The sequence below is a fragment of the Montipora capricornis genome, chromosome 13 (assembly GCF_036669925.1).
Source record: "Montipora capricornis isolate CH-2021 chromosome 13, ASM3666992v2, whole genome shotgun sequence".
In the NCBI taxonomy this organism is placed as follows: Eukaryota; Metazoa; Cnidaria; class Anthozoa; order Scleractinia; family Acroporidae; genus Montipora; species Montipora capricornis.
In genome coordinates, this window is record NC_090895.1 from 26,232,061 (window position 1) to 26,246,905 (window position 14,845).

General features: G+C 37.1%; 2 protein-coding genes across 9 annotated transcripts in view; both read right to left on the reverse strand.

Annotated features, from left to right (window-relative positions):
* Window positions 1-14,845, reverse strand: part of LOC138028222 (uncharacterized) — a 77,045-nt gene that overhangs the window by 53,537 nt on the left and 8,663 nt on the right. The window contains exon 1 of one of the 8 annotated variants that reach the window (XM_068875682.1): window positions 3,757-3,766. The exons of the other annotated variants lie outside the window; for them this stretch is intronic. The gene's annotated coding sequence lies outside the window, so the exon portion shown is untranslated. Of the gene's footprint in view, window positions 1-3,756; window positions 3,767-14,845 lie in introns of those variants that run through there. 8 annotated transcript variants of the gene reach the window in all.
* Window positions 1-14,845, reverse strand: part of LOC138028224 (ATP-binding cassette sub-family G member 4-like) — a 68,141-nt gene that overhangs the window by 7,732 nt on the left and 45,564 nt on the right. The window lies entirely within an intron of this gene.

Genomic DNA, 14,845 nt, shown 5'->3' on the forward strand with positions numbered 1-14,845 from the left:
CACTTTGGCCAATCAAAAAGGACGGAGACAATCAAGTAAACCAATCAAAACTCGAAGTAATTACACGTAGCCGGCACAAAGCGAGGGAAAATGTGCAAGCGCAAGAAGCGATTGGTTTTGATTCACTTCTGATTGGTTGTGAAAATGGCGCGAGAACTTTGAACCAATCACTGAGTGAAGTAATGCAAAACCAATTCAATTCCCTAATTACTTTCGACACTCAATTAAAAACCGCTATAAACTGTACAATTCTAAACATCTCAACAGGCTCGAATGTCCCACACTGTGAAAACAAGGGTTGATAAGCCAGAAAGTCCGACCATTTTGAAGATTTCGTTTTTTGCGCCAGCACTTTCTCTTCACGGAATAGGCCTTACCCCTTACGACGTAAAGCATCAAAATTATTTTGTCGAGTGACTACTATAACTACAATGTTTCAGTAGTCACACAACAAAAGAATTGTGAAGCGTTACGTCATAAGGGGTACTGTGTACACTTAAGACCCTGAGGGTTCCTTCGGCTCGAGGTAACCTAAACACTCCCGCACGAAGAAGAGAGCACGTCCATTAACTGAATTTTCGACTTCGGGCAACTTGTTTCGTTGGTATACTGATTATCGGTGATAGTGTAAAGCAAAAGATACGGGTTAAATTCTCTTAAAATTTCAATGAAATGTCAGTCAGACAGGTATCGAGTGTTGATTATTACCGTTAAACATAAGAGGTGTGATCTTCATATACCCCCAAATTCTCATGCCTATACCACAAAGAACTTTATGGGTACTTGTTGGGAGAATGAACGTTTCATCGTGGGAATGAGAAGGTTAAGCTTGAAAGGTCAGCTTTAGAGTTTCAATACGGTAGTCGGTTTAGTTTATTTCAAACACACTCCGATAGTTTCATCGTTTTCTTTTTCCGAAACTAGCCTCGTCAGTAAAATATTGGTTGATTTCATGTAACTTCGCGTCAAAGGCAGACGCCAGGGTCTAGTTGAAGTCATGCGGTGCTCACCGAGCATTGGACCCCCTTGGTTTCAAAATGGCGGCTCAGTTGGTTGAGCATCGCAGGATCAAATACTCCGCCCGGACCACCAGTTAAATTAGCCTTTAAATAACTGAGGAGAAAGTACTGCCTTTGTAACGATCATTGCAAATAGTTAAGACTCTCTACTCAATTCGGATACAGGGGTTTCATAAAGTTTTAAAGTAGAAGGGACCTTGTGAAAGAGTAAGAGAGCACGGACCTATATATAGTCTGGCTTTTGATCTTGAGACCTCCTTTGACCAAAGGCGGGTCTGTACTCAGCGTAGACGGGTGCTCTTACCCAGGTCCCGCGGCTTCTAATAAAACCTCTGCCGATAAGGACGATAAACCGTCTCACAACCCTTCAATGTTTATAATCTTGTAGGACGTAAAGGAACCCACACACGTACACTATTCGCAAAAAAGTAGGGCATGGAGTTCCCGGTGTTGTGGTCTGTCTTCTGTGGTATAACATGGTTGGGAGGTTAATTGCTCGGAGAGTTTCAATCGAGTGTCGTAAAACCAAAACCAAAGTAATTACTTTGGCCAATCAAAAAGGACGGAGACAATCCAGTAAACCAATCAAAACTCGAAGTAATCACACGTAGCCGACACAAAGCGCGGTAAAATGTGCACGCGCGAGCCACGATTGGTTTTGCCAGGTTTCACTTCTGATTGGTTGAAAAAGTGGGGCGAGAACTTTGAACCAATCAATGAGTGAAGTAATGCAAAACCAAAGTAATTCGCTATTACTTTAGACACTCAATTGAAAACCGCTCTATTAGCTACATCAAGCTACTCTAAAACCTGAGGATAAATAAATACATGATGGTGATGACAATGATGACGAACCTGAGTTGTTTGACTGGCTGCATGGATAATACTATCAGTGCTCGTTTTCACATTACAGTTCGGCAGCATGGACACCATCATACCACAGTTTGCGTTAATTGAAAGACTCTTCTTCTTTGCATTGCTCTCTTCACGCGCTTTCCATGCCTTCACCAGACTTGGAATTACATTCTCGCCATATTCCCCTGATGCCACTTCAATTACTGGAAACAATCATAGGAAAAAAGAAAGGACAATTTACGCTTAAACCATAGAGCCATGGCATCCGTTGCTTTCAAGAATAAGTATCTGATATACAAGCAAATTGTGCTTTTCTCTCGTTCTGATTAGTCAACTCCGAGATGAATGACAAGTATTCTTCACCTCGGATTAGCGGAACAGAAACAAAATGGTCTCCTTCAGTGCCAGTAAGTAATACTCTTTAAGCTGTTAGGTATTCATCCTAGTGTTGTATAAACCGGCTAAAAAATCATTCGCCTCAATGTAGGAGAAAGTGGTTAAAGTGATCAACTCGCACGAGTAATTGTTCATTGCTATTCATGCAAAAGATTTCTCTGTTTTTCAATTGGCTCGCATTCTTCCGGACAAAATCAACAACATCCCTCATGACGTCTCGTTTATATTTGGTTTCATTAACAGGTGAACTTGCTCCTAAAAGACGCCTTGCAAAACACAAATCGACTTTAAAAGTTAAAAGAACTTGTTCAACTGAGCTGCCTTCCCGATTTTGAGTCTAAACGATTCGATGATCATTGGAAGATCACTAAATTCCTTAACCAAAGTTGCACAAAGATCAACGAGTACGTTGGGGTTAAATCATCGATGTTGGCTGACTATATGTAGATTCGGATTGATTAAAATAACCCCACTATAGTGTTTTCCTTGCATGCCGTAACCGTCGAAGTTGCTTCTACTTTCTAATTATTCAAGATGGCGACGCTTAGCTAGATTATTCTGACACGGTCTAGCATGCGAAGGCAGACGTATTTCCGGGAGAAACGACCGCAGGAAATACGTCTGCGTTCGCAGGCGAGATACAGCCACGTTTCCTTCAAAAAACCTTCGAATACATTTGAAACTATTTCCTCTGCTTTATAATTACTCTATTGAAGGAGTGGTAGTTGCCTTTGAGTAACGCTTTAATTGGCATTACTATCCTCGCCAAAACTGGCCATTGGCGCTTTTCACGTTACGTAATCGCCGACATGTTGGCGGACAAAGCAAGAGATCTCTTCATAGCTTCTTTTGTTTGTCCGCCAGTATTAATTAACACATTTCACCCTTGTTATCCGTGTCTCGAGTGCTTGGCTGCAAACCACCTGTTGATTGAGTAGCATCGCCGGGTCTTGTCAGTCACGAATAGGGCACGTGGGATTTTCATTGTCCCGTCGAAACATTCTTTTAATTCCTGCCAATATTCCGGCTGGAATAACACTAAGGCGTGATTGAAATACAAACACTGGCTTGTATTTGGTTCGTCATAAAAATACCTTAATCGTAATTTTATTCTGAAGGAAAGCAAGTCTAGACAATTTTGGAAGGCTAAACATCTTGTGGAACCTTTTGTGATCAGAAAATGGACTGTACTTGCATTAGTTGCCTGTAATTCTGGATTAGCTTTATCAGGCCTTGAACAACTGCATGAGTAAAGACGTTTAAAGAAAGTTGGCCAGACTTCGGTTCGGGATGGGTGTCCAAAGACACAAAAACAGTAGAAACTTTGAAGAGCTTTCTTGCATGGAGACAGGTTATGCTACTTACGAAAACTGTGAAATTCCCACGCGCTTTACTAATAATTTATTTTATTTATTTATTTATTTATTTACTTATAACGCGCAAGTATCAATTTACATTTTCACCTGCATTTTTACCCAACTGAACAAACACTTGGAATACAATATCATCCACTCATCATCCATCATCCACTTGATTTGCTAAATTAATTTAGCAAAGATTAAAATTCCTGACAAGGACAGGTTAGAACTTGAATTTGTTCTTGTGTCCAACGGAGAAAACCAGCCTCAAGTTATTTTACAATGTTCAGTTTATGACAGGAAATGAAATAAAACAGATAAATGGCAAGATATTCGTGTTTACTCAACGACCTTACGTTGACTGTAAGTACGTACTGTAATCAGCTGGATTGTGGTACTTGGGACAGACGAGGCCTTCTCCAGACAAATATGGCAACAGTTCTTGCACAGAGCCATGGAACAAGCAATGGCCTTCAGACAATATGTACAACTAAAACAAATCCATAAAGTCATATGTTGGATGTAGTCCTTTAGCAGTATATTTTACAAAAAATGAATAAACTGTTTGAGTGAGGTCACAAGCTGCTCTTGAGAAGTTTAATCCAAGCTTTCGATAATCTATCCCATCATCCAAGATCGGCGAAAGCTTGGATTAAAATTTTCAAAAGCAGCTCAAGGCCAAACTCAAAACAGTTTATTAACATCCAAAAATTATTTTATAAGAGACAATCTATTCCAGTAATAAACAATAACAATATTATTAATATTAAATGAGTTTTTTTGCCACCAAGAAAATTTTGAGTTTGATGCAAGTGGTAGCAGACCAAACGCTAGCTTTGACCTTGATTATTCCGGATAATAATAAACACCGAATTCAACAATAATATTGTTTTATGAAATATTAATTTTGATACTCAGTACTTTATTGTATTCTTAGACAAGAAAATATATACAGAATGATTTGCAATCAACAATGAAGCCTTTGTAGTCAATGATGCATAGTGTGCGCAACCTCCAGATATGTGAATAGTCCGTTTTCGAATTTTAGAATTATCCACTTCGAATTATCACTCAATACAAACACCAATGACACATTAATACAGGGTTAGCCTCAACCTAAAGTAAAGTATTCACAAAAACCGACGGGAAGGTGCCTGATTTGAAAATGAAACAATAGACAGAGTTGTAAACAGGTCATCTTCTTGCTGAAATTTGTGAATATGTTCACTTTCGATGGAGGCTAAGGTAAAGGTAAAGTATGCTACAAGCCTAGAAGGTCCATCAGACCGGCGCTTATCTCCAGTTTCTGTAGCATGAAGCGACTAGGAGTATTTCTACTCACCCCTGGATGGGATGCCAGTCCATCGTAGGGTTACCCCCAGCATTAAATTCGCCGGTACACATTTATACCCCTGGGTGGAGAAAGGCACCGTGAGAGTAAAGTGTCTTGCCCAAGAACACAACACAATTTCCCCGGCCAGGACACGAACCCGGATCACTGGATCCGAAGTGGAGCGCACTAACCATGAGGCCACCGTGCCTCCCACTCAGATGGAGGCTAACCCTGTAATAATGCGCTCTCAGTACTTTTATTCAGCAGTCACGGCAAACTTGAAACTGGGCTATTATCTGCTGCTGGTACCTATGTTCAGAAATCCATATAATTGGATGCATGCCTTCAGTTAGTAGTTTTGGTATATAACACAAATATTTACCCCAATATGTCTGAGCATTTTGCTACCTGTTTTAAACAATAAGGTAGATTAGCATTACATTTAGGTGGTAAGCAGAGTGATGTCTAGAAACAAATGCAGCTACTTCTTAAGGTGTCTGAAATGAGACCTTCAAGTAACTGTCATAAACAAACTTTTCCACTTTATTATTTTATTCTCCAAAATTGTCCCAAATACATCATGTTGTTTTTAGAACCTTTTTATTGAAATTTCACTTTGTTATTGGCTTTGAAAGATGGGAAATGTGGTCACACTTTGATCAATAACTGAGTAATGAAGGGAAATGGGTTCAATACCTGGCTGACGTCACAGACTGCTTTGCATTGAGATAGTTCTTTGACAACAGCGATGCAATTAATTTGTGACTTCAACCCCGTATCAAATCCATTCCCTTCATCGCTCGGTTATTGATCCAAGTATGACCATTTTCCCCGTCTTTCAAAGCCAATAAATAAGTGAAATTTGAATGAAAAGGTTCCAAAAACTACACAATATAATTATTTGGGATGATTACGGAAAATAAATTAAATGAAACAGTTTGTTGAAGTGACATGCACTTAAGTCAATATGCATGCACATGCACCAGTGTAAAAACTGACCTTGTCAAACATTTCAAAGAGTTTTGCACTCGGTTGATGAATGGTGCAAATCACGGTCCTTCCACCATGGGCAAGTGTTCGCATAAGGCTAATGCACTGATAGGCAGATGAGCTGTCCAAGCCACTAGTGAAAAGAAATAATTATTATAAGATAGATGGTAATTCATGACGATGACAGCCAATAGAAAATTGAAGCAGTACTTAGGCCACATCTACACCTCTGTGCAGTCAGTACAGAATAAGAATGGTATAATAATAATAATAATAATAATAATAATAATAATATATAATTATTATTATTATTGTTATTATTATCATTTACAGAATTATTTATAGTAAATAATAATCATTACCATTAACAAACACAAAACCCACATATCATAATAATATTAATTTTATTAGCACTCCAACATCATTCATTCATTCATTCAACAAGGACAAACTCCTCTTTTTCTTCTTATTATTAGGGACATTTAGATTCTAGGACGAGAACGACTACGAGTACAAGATTTCCTCATAGAACAACAGTGAGTGCGTGCAAACCAGTGTCATTTTGGCCGGACAAATATGATACCGTCATCATTTTAGTACGAAGTTTTGCAACAATGTTGTTGTGTCAAACAAGTCACCAACAAGGTGGTAGTTTTGGCATTTTTCGAGCAGGAAAAGGCTCAGTTACCAGCAAAGAATAATTAAGCAACAAAGAGTAAGATTAATCATCCGGGTTGTAAATTTTTAAAGTACTTTCGCTAAAAACAGGCAGTCAAATATTCATTCCTGTCCTCGAATCTAAAGGTCCCTATTATTATTATTATTATTATTATTATTATTATTATTATTATTATTATTATTTCTATTATAGCCTCATGGGGTACTAGCTATGTAAACCCGATAAATACAAGTTATACAGAGAACAAGTAGCTCTCTAGACCCAACAAGTAAGGAATCTGAACAGAATATACGCCATCGCCAGGATTGTTGTCTTCTGGGTGTGTTCCCTGTGGCACTATGGCCTGTTTTTTTTTTAGCCCAGTGGTAGTATTAATTTTGAACTAGTACTCGGAAGGTGACAGGTTTGACAACTGCAAAGGAACACTAGGATTTTCTTTCCCCAAGTTAACCTCTAAAACACAATCTCTTCATCAATTTACTGGGGTTAATAAAGGCAAATCTTTGCTGACATCATTTTGTCTCAATAACATACGAGTTTGCTTGCAGAATGCATCATGCTATTCATACCGTAAATTAACTTTAAAAGGTATAAGAACATGTTAAACTTAGTTACATTTCCAATTTAAGCCTTTGGCTTTGAGAAGGCGCAAGTTCTTAGAAATAAAAAACTGATAAATTCTTGGGTGGCAAAAGCCCTTAATGAGCCCATATATTCTTTATAAAAGATCAAATTTTCAAAGCGTCATTACTCAGAGATTATGTTGTAAATTGCAATCAAAGTTTCAGAGATAGCTCGTTATGTAACAGACTTTCAATATTTAGTTTTGATTTTTTGGCTGATACAGTAGATTAGAAAACAATGGGCTTGTGCTTATGAGACAAAAAATGTAAGCAAAGATTCCCCAAATTATATACCATCTTATCCTCTACACTTCCAAAAATGCCAAATGTTAACTCTTTCAGTCACAGCAGTAAAGCAGGAAAACCTGCACCTAGTTTAATGGCCCAGCTCACATGAGCATCCTTAGAGGTAGACCATCTAAACTGCTAATACTATAGAAAGTGGTTGGTCATTAGCTCCACTGCTGTTAGGAACACTGGGGATTTTTTTCCTGAGAATACCCTAACAACACAAGTCAACCTTAAAAAACAAATCTCTTATTATCATTCATTAACAAGTCAGATAAAATTCTTGCATCAGCTGTGTATCAGATAAAAGAAGGCTGGCTTTGGCTTGCCTTTGTAAAAACATACACAGGCTAGTGGTCGATTTTGACAGCAGTTAAAACATTGAACAATAAATAATAGTAGAGGTTGTGGTGACGATAACAGGGCTTGAAATTGCAACCAATACAATCGCATTTGCAACTGAATTTTTTTCCCCTTGCGATTAAAATATCTGGAGAAGTTGCAAATTTGTGACTTGTTTTCACCTTCCCTCTTTTGAAACAAAAGGCTTAGCAGTTGCCACTTTGCTGCTACTTTTGCTAAAATAAATGAAGAAATAAAATTATTTTGTTTCTCGCCGTGAATTTTCTTTCAATCTGAAGATAGCGTAATTGTAGCGTAATTTCGCTGATGTTACAGTGTACATGCACAACTCCATTCCTTCGATATCATTCGCCAGTTTCAGTGGTTTCTTTCAACACAATATTGTGAGCTCATATTTTGTTTTGCTACACCGCTGACAACACAATGCAGCACAACGATTTTGCGACTAAAACTTTGCGAAATTTTGACTACCGGTAAACTTTGGTATCTTGTTGCAAAATTGCGACCTGATTTTTTCCTTAATTTCAAGCCCTGGATGATAATGATAATGATGCCAACAACTGTCATAAGTCATAATAATTTGTATTCCTATATATAATTTATTACCTTGTTGGTTCATCAAGGAAAATCACTGGTGGATTGTTGACAAGTTCAAGTGCAATGGCCAGTCTTTTTCTCTGACCTCCGGAAATTTCACTCAGTCTTGTGTTGGCTGTCTCTGTTAAGCCAAGATTGAGCATGATTTCGTTGATCTATGAAAAGAAATACCGTGTTACCAAGGTATCAGTAGAGTTCTTGTGCACCAAGTTGTCAGAATCTGCTTTTAAGAAAAAGATTCTTAGTGTAGCCATTGAACTTGATGTAATTTGGAACCTCCGCTAAAACAAGAAAATAATAATTTTAAACCACAGGAAATAATATTTACAATAAAAATTGTTTGACCTTTTTCCAATGAAAATAAATAAATAAATTTCAAAAAAGCTGGTTTTGGTTTCCAAATTTCCCAGGTAATGCCATCTTGAATAATATTATTGACATGTGGTTGCCTTTTTGTTTCAAAACAAAAGCTCTCTGAGTGAAAACAACAAGGCAAACCATAACACGTCACAATATTAATAAAGATGGTGGCATCCTGGAAATTTGAAAGAAAATTGTCGAGCAAATTTGATTTGTCTTCATTGTGTGCTCATGTAGCTGCTTAACTACGAAATTGCCAAGATATAACATATACAGGAAGTACTGTATCTTGCTACCATTATTTTGTCTTTCTATATACATTAAGTTACAGCTCCTTGTGTTTTTTTTTCCAAGAAGGCCCCTTAACTCAGTTAGTCAGAGGTATAGCTTTCACTATAGTAAACTAATCATAACAGTATATTCACCAAAAGGTGAAGTGCACACAAAGTTAAACCTACCACTCTTTCTTTGTCTTCATGGGTGAGACATTCTCTTAGATGCAAATTGGCTGAGACCTAACCAGATAAAAGTCAGCTATTAATATTCTTATTGTACATAAAATTTGCTTAAGTTAAAAAATGAACTATATACAAGACTAAAAATTATATTGAAAAAGTAAATCCAAACTTGTTCAAAACTAGGTCATCATCACCTGGGGTTGATCACCAAAACATTTGGATTTCACTTTTAAGATAACCTTTAGCCTGGTAAATGGTTCATTTTTAAACCATTCACTCTAAACTGGCCATACTTTAGTATTTTACTCCGTCTAATTCCAGACGATTTTACTCGTCAATGGGGAACCCCCAGGAGTCAATCGGTTAATATCATTATTGTTGGAAAATGGACTGCATGACTGTCACGCTGTGAGTGAACTTTGTTCCTTTTGTTCTCGTTGCTTGGTGAATAAGCTGCAATTACATTGACATAAGTTTAGGATTTCAAAGCCATGTGTGAGTCACAGTGTGATCTAGCTATTGTAATTTTCCTTCGAGTTGAGATATTAAATAGTGAAGTGATTCAAGTCTGTTGGCCATTTTAACATGAATATTATCAGGAAAATTTCTTGTGTTAGAAGCAACTCGGAAGATTCCTGACATTATTCTTCTTATTATTAAGTTATTTTGAAAGTTCACCCAAGATTTAACTACCAGCGATTTTTGCAGGGTGAATGGGGAGGGTACTTGTTTGCTGCATAGATTTAAGGACGATACTGTCTTGGTGGTTGCAAAAATTTACATGAATTATTCAAGCAAATCTCACAAAAGGGACTTGTGTTCAGCTGCCGAAAAACACAACTTATTCCAATCAAACCTCAGTGTAGTTCAAAAGATCTTATAAACAGCAACATCTTTAGTTTAAATCCACGTCTTTGTTGCACGCTCTGTTTTCCTTCTCATATCAACATGTTCTGAGAGGCACCAAACCTTTCAAGACCCAAAACCAATAACTAATACATGACAAAAATACAAATAATAATTTATTATATTTACCATCATGGATTCCATAACTGTGAGGTGAGGTAATAAAACATCATCTGCATGATGTAACATGACATTTTACGAAACTGTCGCAAGTTGCGCTCGACTCCATTGACCAAAACCCTACCACCTGCGTCTTTTGTTCTAAAGGAAAAGGCAAGATGCAACTTGTACCCCATTCACACCAACAACACATGTTTAATTAAACTTGGTTTAACAAAATAAAAATCAGTCACAGAAAAATGTAGGTCTGGCTTTTCCATGAGATTCAGGTTTGTTTCAACACATGCTTTGACCTGTGCTAAATTCATAGTCGACAAAGTCAGTAACATGCACGGTTCTCCCTAGTTTTCAGTGCAACAGGTATGGCACCTTTTCAAACCGGTAAAGCAATTGGTTAATGTTATACGTTCTGCAAAGGATAAGCTACTTCTGAGCGTTTGCAGGCGGTAAGTGCTCTTACAAGCGGTAATTTTACCGGTTACTGCCTGATAAGGAGAACCCTGAACATGATTTAAAAAGAAAACACTTTGAAACCGTGTTTAACTAAACATGTTTAAAACATTTAAGGTTTGGTGTGAATGGGGCATTAAATTACTTCCATTAATATCAAGTCATGTAAATTGCTATTCAATTGGTAGACAAGTTCTTGTACCATTTGTTTCATATCATCAAATAAATCAAACTTTAAACTTAAAAAACTTACCTGTACCCAGCTAGAATGTTAATTAATGTTGATTTTCCAGCTCCTGCCAAACAAGCAAATGGTAAAATTTATCATGACGACACTCTGTGGTGCTGACATTTACCCGAGTCAATAACCAAAACAGCTGAGTGTCTTCATGATAAAAACTAACGATAAAAAGTTGACACGTTTCAACCTTCTGGAGGTCATTTTCAAGTGCGAGTTAAAATGTATAAGTAATTAGCATAAATATGTTTGTCACAGTTAAAAATAGTTTTAAAAATACCATGATCACTAAAATGGAGTAAAATATGTAAAATAAGTGCGAAAATATTTGTGAAATTAACAAAGGGGGGACATAAGTATGTTTAGATCAGTTTATAAAAGCTTATTGTTGTTTCTTCTTCTAATTACTTTATGTCCCCCCCTTCGTTAATTTCACAAATATTTATCACTTATGTTACATATTGTACTGCTTTTTAGTGATCATGGTATTTTTAAACTATTTTTAACTATGACAACCATATTTATGCTAAATAACTTGTACATTTTAAATCGCCCTTGAAAATGACCTCTGGAAGGTCGATACGTTGTGACCTTTTATTGTTAGTTTTTATCATAAAATCGTTCTTCTAAGAAATTGCTCATCAAGAGCTGAGTGTCTACTCTGCAATTTCCATAAACCTGTTTATGTGACATTTTGAACATACCTTATAGTAAAAACCCAGTCTAAATTGCTAAAAATGAGTGTATCATGCAGACAATTTGAAAAGTCCAAACCATTGTGTGCACTGGTCCTTCAAGCCACTAACATGAGTGAACATAGTTCTGCAGTGTGCATTATTATATCTCTTATGGTGATGGTGATGGTGATGGTGATAATAGAAAATACAGCAATCTGGTAAATGGAAGTCTAATAATATTTGGCCTCATTTGAGAACAAAAATTCATCAAATTTTGCTCCTCTAGGGAAGGCTAAAAATGCTCACTGGTGCGAAATGGAATTTGCATTATCAGAGCTCATCATGTATTAGTTCTTCTCAAAATTCCTGATATCAAATATTTCATGCAGTCTTCTTGCATTCCGGGCCACTGCCACGTGCGAGTGAGGACCTTCCTTATGTTAACAGACTTGTTTTTGAGCCTCAAAGCTCCTTCATGTACCTACAACGTCCCTGACACTCTAACCTCTAATATGGCTTCATTAGCACAAATTGACTTCCCTAAACCCACTGCAGCCAATGCAATCATTCGAAAAGAAGAAGAAGATGAAGCTCAGATGAGGTAGTGGGCAGGGCATCATGGTTAATATGTTACGCATAGGAACTAGAATGTACCCTACCAATTTGCAAGACCTTTGGACGAGCGATTATTGTGGGTCTAGTGACCAGGGCAAAGACTCTGAGGAGGATACTGGTGAGGATACTTATGTTGATAAATTTAGTAATGATGATGATGATGACAGTGACTCTGAACATGACAGAAATCTAACAAAAGACGGCACTATTCAGAATACTTTCATGTGCCAGGTGATAGCAGGCCTTTTTCAGCAATCTCAGGGATGGCGCAGTGGTGAGAGCACTCTCCCTCCACCAATCTGTCCCGGGTTCGATTCCCGGACTCAGTGTCATATGTGAGTTGAGTTTGTTTGTTCTCTGCTCTGCACCAAGGTTTTTTTCTCCAGGTACTCCGGTTTTCCCCTCTCCTCAAAAACCAATATTTGATTAGATTTGCGTTAACTTGTTAATTTCAATTTTACAGTGGTCCCTGATTAGTGCTCTACGGCGCTAGAACTTAGACACTTAAATAAAGTTCCTTTCCTTTCCGTATGCAGCTACAAAATTTGTAAAATTTTGCACTGTCTTTATTGCCTCCGTTCTCCAGTAATCTCATATTTCGTTTTGAGACTTACATCATTACATGCTCCATGCACCATATCGATGCTCCAAAATTATATAATTTTTCCCTATCATAACTCCGGTTGGGATTTTCGTAGCAGGGAATGGGGTTTTTAAGTAAACTTGCCACTGGGACTGGGATTTTGTCCAATTTTGGACTGGGGACTGGGAACTGGGAATTTTATGAGCAGTTCTAATTTCTTGGTCGGTTGTTTGCTCATGGTTAAACTATTTTCTTTGGAAATGCTTTTAGATCAACTGAGTCCTTCTGTTATGTTTAAAAAAGGTGGAATAATTCCAATGTAACCTTGACATGGGGGAACAACTAAACCTTCATAAAAACATTACTTTACCACTGTCAAAATTTGAGCTTTGGAAGATAAGCATTCCCCCAAGGGATAGGTAAAAATAAAAGCTAAATACCTGATGGTCCAAGCACAGCTACGAGTTCACCACTCTTGAATTCACCAGATACTCCATGTACTATCGTTTTGATATCAAAATAGCATTTGGGGGCAAAATAATTAATAAAGTCTTAAGTTGTGCTTAGAATCCCAAGACCATTCTTGACGTAACTGTATGAAGTATATTCCAACACTGCCACTCCTATGTGGGCATTTCAGGGTTAATATAATTATTAATATTTTTACAGTGCTCTTTCAGGGTACTTGGCCACATTTGCTAGTTCATGTTTCTGTTCACTATCAATTTAATAGACACATAGGTATAATCCCCTGTTTCAGTCGACATAGCATTCTTGTGCTTGCGCCATCAAAAACGGTTTTTGTATAATTCCAGAGAAATACTGGAAAACAAACATCTCTCATGCATTATGAGTTTGGCATAAGAGAGAGTTATTTATTAGAAGAAAGAGGAAACTGTGGTAAAACCAATGAAATATCACTGCTAGTTAAATGTGAGACCACAAGAGAGGAATTGACATTTTAAGTTAAAAACTATGCTAAAAAAGCAAACATAACTTGCTGAACCTACAACAACATGCATTGTCCCAATAAGGTATCAAGATCGCATGTCTGCAAGCAGCCCAAGAAAAGGGGAGGACATACACAACAATGAAGGGAATTTAGGTATTTTTAAAGAGACCCCCAAAAATGGCTCCATGATCACCTCCACATACTTTTCAATTTTCAAAGAGTATCCTCTCTTGATCACACACCTTAGATCACAAAACTAAAGGAAATCCAATCATCATGACCACAAACAAATTAGCATATATAATTAAATATTATTATAACAAAAAAACTCTCCAACGATTTACAAATTTTATTATGTATAGTAATGGTAAAATCCCTGCATCACTTCCCAGCAAATTAGACTTTGAGTACAGAACGGTTTGAGGCTTGAATTACAATTTATTACACCACAATTCATTATCATTGAAAAATGCTATTTTTTCCATGTGTAAACAAATGCTGGGTATCATTAATTTTATCACAAAAAGACTTTGAGGGCTTTAGGTTTTAAGCAGCTTATTCTCAGCTAGTAAGTCCAAAGATCAACTTGATGACATTCATGTTCACATAATGTATAAGTTCTCAGAAAATCAATCCCATTAGTGTCATTCATGATGGAACACAGTAAATGTGATTAACCTCAAAACTTGTGAATAAACGTGGTCTGGGAAAGCTTGCACCTGTTGAAGACAATCTGTGACTTTTGACTTACCAAGGAGAGGAAAGGTGGTTGCAGTCACAAAATGTTCTGGTATATAAATCTGAGCCATTGAAAATTTGTCTCAAGAATGAAAGCACTATATCTAAACTTGAGGCAATAATGAACTACTGAGGGATAACAACTCAATGGAAAGCCAAATTACTTTTGCCTTAGACCAAATAAATCTGCATTTTACGAATTAACTGTTAACTACCGATACATACACTGTACAAGAAAAGGAAAAAT